Source organism: Leuresthes tenuis, unplaced genomic scaffold (assembly GCF_036924035.1).
Source record: "Leuresthes tenuis unplaced genomic scaffold, fLeuTen1.0.hap1 SCAF_18, whole genome shotgun sequence".
Lineage (NCBI taxonomy): Eukaryota > Metazoa > Chordata > Actinopteri > Atheriniformes > Atherinopsidae > Leuresthes > Leuresthes tenuis.
In genome coordinates this window covers 26,141,173-26,145,824 of record NW_027325372.1, presented here as the reverse complement: position 1 = coordinate 26,145,824, position 4,652 = coordinate 26,141,173, and the positions used below count along the sequence as shown (strand labels likewise).

The window sequence follows — 4,652 nt, the reverse complement described above, 5'->3', positions numbered from 1 at the left end:
TCCTGTTGAATGTTACATGTTTGGGCTTTGACACGCTTCACTGTGGTTGTTAACTGTGTGGTGTGTCCTGAAATGTTATATGTTTGGGCTGTGTGACATGCTTAATGCTTTTCAGTAGCAACCCACTTATTCATATATAGCAACTGACAACATAAGAAGTCCGGACAAACTTTGATAGTAGTTGTAGAAGTATCCTTATTGATAATAGATAAACTAATTCATAGTGATAGAACAGTAGATGAACAGGTGCCTGCACATGTCTCATGAAAATAAAATGGGTGTATGATTGCTGACGGCAGAGCAATACTGCCAAACTTATGAGTTCTTGTGGCAAACTTGATTCAGTGTCTTGACGTGTATACGCTGTTTCGCTGACTTGTCACAAGAAACAAAGTGTGTTTGATAAGATCCAACCATTTTATTACGGGAGGATCAGTATGTATGGATTCTGATGTGACTGATAAACCCATTCGTATCTTAAGCATAATCTAATACGTGAGACAACGCCCTGGCACACAATCAAAAAAAAAAAAAGAGAGAGCGGTTTTGTGTCCCCACAGTCCATAATGTAGAAAAGAGAGAAAAAAGCCTTTCTGATTTGGTGTGTGTGCTCACAGTGCAGAGTGTAGAGAAAAGAGAGAAAAGAAAGCCGTTTTGGTGTCACGGGTGTTGTGACTTACACACACACATTTCTGAATTGAGAAAGGAAATTATTTTAGAGGAAGCACTAGAGTTTAGATCCCACATTTGTTGATAGGCATTCATTTAATTTTTCTTTTAATCAGTTTTAAAGTGAATACTAACTGAGAAATGAAAAAGATGAAGAGTTTAGAAGCTTGGTTCAAGAGCAAAACTTGGTTTATGATCAGCTGAGTCTCTAAACAGAACAGAAAAGGGCTTCATCGAACATTTAAAAAATATTCAGATTGTTAGAATATCCAGAATTTATAGGAATGGTGGTGATTACTCTTATTTTCTAGAATGGAAATAACTGCACCATGTCTGTTTTATGAATTTAAGGGGCTAAAAAGTTTTGTTCTCGTTTTTCTATGATTAACCGAATGTATGTGAGAGTCCAAACAGACAGAAGGGTTACGGCTGAGCGCTGGACCTTCCAAAAAAGATGAGACAGGCTGGACCCGTGCCATACTAGTTAAGACCTGCCTGTGGATAACAGGTTCTTTAAACTCTCACACACACAAACTCACACACGTTCGCACACATACACCCATACACACACACATTCTTGAACTTGCTGCAAGATTAAACATTTGCATTAACTGACTCCAGCAACTCTGAGTCTCATTGAGAGACTTTTCTCAACAATTGGGTCCTCAAACCAGATCTCAACGTTTTTTCCGCTGTCCAGGGTCGGAGCTGAAACCGTGCACGGGGGAGTCCAGTACTCCTAATGAAAGACCCCCTGCTGAATTGCGGTAATTAGGGGCCAGTGTCCACTGAAAGGGGGAAAAAGGGACGAGATCGTACTTTTGAATCAATGGCCAGAAGCCATTGGCAGTGCAGGCATCAACAATAATGGTGTTATTTCACCCATTAACACTTAAGGTACCTCATGCAGTGGCTGTGATATGGTTACTTAACAAAATATCTTTACCAGACATCTCTCCTACATAACAGTTCTTCTTTCACAGCCACACCTTGTTGTCGAGAGATGTGCTACACTTAATCCATCCACACTGCTACCTACCCCACAGATGGAAAGCCTCATGATTGCATGTCAGAAATAACCATCAGTGTTTTACCCAGGCCAGACTTAACTGATATACGTTATGAAAATGCAGAAATAACTATATTTATTCAACAGATCAAGGAAAAAAACTCTGATGGCACAAATGCTACAGGATTTGCAGTAGTAACAGAAACTGAAGTTTTCTTAAAACAACCACTACCAAAAAATTACTCTGTTCAAGCAGTCGAATTGGTAGCTTTAACTGAAGCTTGTAAATTAAATAACAAAAAGGTTGTTAACGTTTACACTGACAGTCAGTATGCCTTCTCAACTGTACATGTGTTAACACAGCATTGGAAAAACAGGTATGTTGACATCCACAGCTAAATGTATAAACTACAAATATTTTAGCATTATTAGATGTTATTCAATTGCCATCTACAATAGACTCGTATGAATGACCGGAAGGAAAACCATACTGCCAAAGAATTTGTTTAAATATGCTGCAGTATTGAGCCACGGACCATGTCATGTCTCAACAGGAGGGATGGAAGCAATAATGAACCAGGTTTTTACAGCATATGGTTTTACTAATTATTAAAAAAATATTTTTTAGAATAAATAAATGAATAAAGTTTTGTCTAGCAGGTCAAATATGTGCAAAATACATTCCACAGGGCAATCTAAGACCAAAACGAAGATAATTCCCTAAGCCAGTGTATCTTTTTCAACATATTTGTTTGGATTTCATTATTTCATTATTTTGTAGATTTCATTGAACTAAATTAATGTTAAGGGAAACGATTCTGCTCAGTGACAACAGAGGTTTTTACCAAATGGTCTGAAATATTTCCATGTGCACAAGCAGATGCACTCTCAGTAGCAAAATCACGCGTAAAATAACTCATTTCTAGATTTGAAATTCCTGAAAAGATCTTCAGTGATAATTTGACACACTTTGTAAACAATGTCATCTCACTGATGGCAAAGAACTTAAAATAGACCTTAGAAACCACTGTGATATAGAAGGTTTCGCTAACACATTGGAATTGTTTTACTATTTACATATGCATGTGCAGTGAAGAATTGCTTGCTGCTGATAAATGCAAAGAAGAACAGCTTACACATAAATGCTCACATATAGGCTGCTGAATGCAATGAAGACCTGCTTATCCAGTAAAGTTCAATGTCAATGTGTAATATTCAATTAGGATTTGCAAAACAGTGAAGTTAAACAATGAATGGGTCCATAGTCGGTATGAGAAGACTACAGGAATATTTACCTGGGTGTACGTTCAAACAGAGATGAGAAAATTGCGATAAATTATTGTTTGTTTGTTTGTTAGTATGTATATGAATGTTATGTGTATAAACTGTGTTGAGTTGTAGTTACTCAGTAGTGTCTCAGTGAAACAACCGACGGGGGAAGCCTTGCGGTGACAACAAAAGCAGTGTTTTACTGATCAGTCAAGTTGCTCCAGTGTACTCCATACAAACTGGTTGGCTACTGAAGGGATAGAAAATGGGGAATACTTGTTTTAAAGCAAACAAGGAATTAGATGGGAAAAATATATGTTTTAACGGGACCCAGACAATACTAAATACTCAGACAGATGGGAGAAGAAGTGTAGTTTTGTAGGAAATCACAAAATTATTACATAAAATTAGTGAAATCAATTGAAGAATGCCTTTCTGAAGAGCTGTTTACCACAGATGAGCAGCTTTGCGACCAAGCACATTGTAGATCGCTTTACTGCCAAAATGATCTAGTTTAATGGATTGGTTTAGACATGCATAACAGCATTTTAAGAACAAAGAGAGAAACAAAAAGGGACAACGCTTCATGGTGGAAGGTGATGTATAAATAACTGTGTATATGATGAAGAAGAGACCATTTGAGCAGCACAGCCATTTCGCAGCACAGGGACAGCAGTCCAAGTTAAAGGATCTCCCACGTGGTATCACCTGTCACATTGTGTCAAGGCATCAAAAAAAGAAAAAATCACCAAACTCAAGGACAAAGAGACGAAGACTCCGGTGAACGAAGAGAGAGGACTTACAAAACCAGAAATACAAAAGGATGCTCGATATCAAGATCCAGAAGAAGAGGCTAACAATGCCACGACCACTTACGATGCTGGGAATGATGCCAGCAATGAACAGAGAAGAAGATTCAGTGTCATCAATCTGCAACACGTGCCTCTAATGAGGGGGTGAATATAGAATCCTCAACGATTACAACGTCTCTGGGAACTGTGACAACAACAAGGTTTAAACCATTTTGATATATATTGTAACCTATTGGCTAAGGAATAGTGCTGAAAATGAGGTAAATCTAATCCACCACTGTCCTTGGTCTTCTGTAGGGTTTGTAAACTAATACGTGGTGGTTTGTTTTTCCACAGAAATTTGGAGATGCATGAATCTAGTGACTTAAACCAAGTAGCAGATGGTTTTATGGGGATCATTGAGAACAAATAGTTAACTTTTGGTAGTATCATCATTTTAATGGTTGTAACTCTCCCCATAAGTGATATAGGTAAGGACTTCCAACGAGAGAGATCGTCCTCTACTCTCTTTAATAATTGCACATAATCCATCTGTACTTATCAGTTTAATATGTGATATGTCTATGCAAGGACTACATATTAAATGGATTTTTATCAATAGGAGTTGAAAAAGGAGCTTGCTCCGTTCACTCCAAGCATCGACCCGGTATTGCAGTGCCGCTGGGAACGGTGCGCTCTCCTCTGCTGTTGTGAAAAAGCAAACAGCGGTGCAGGATGGAAGTTTCTTTTAGTCTGCTGAGAAAAGAGAGTGAATGCGAAGCAGACTTTAACACGGCTCTGGGAGCGAGCCGAGTGCGGGCTAACCAGGAGAAATGCTTGAAAGAAACGCGACACCGAATGAGCGGTCAGAACAAAGCCTCAATACGGTGTTCCTGTGGTGTTTTTATAAAATG

At 38.5% G+C, this 4,652-nt stretch overlaps 1 pseudogene; it reads left to right on the top strand.

The window, feature by feature from the left end:
• The first annotated feature begins 4,262 nt into the window (after window positions 1-4,262).
• Window positions 4,263-4,439, top strand: LOC140276226 (U2 spliceosomal RNA; annotated as a pseudogene).
• Window positions 4,440-4,652: the final 213 nt, after the last annotated feature.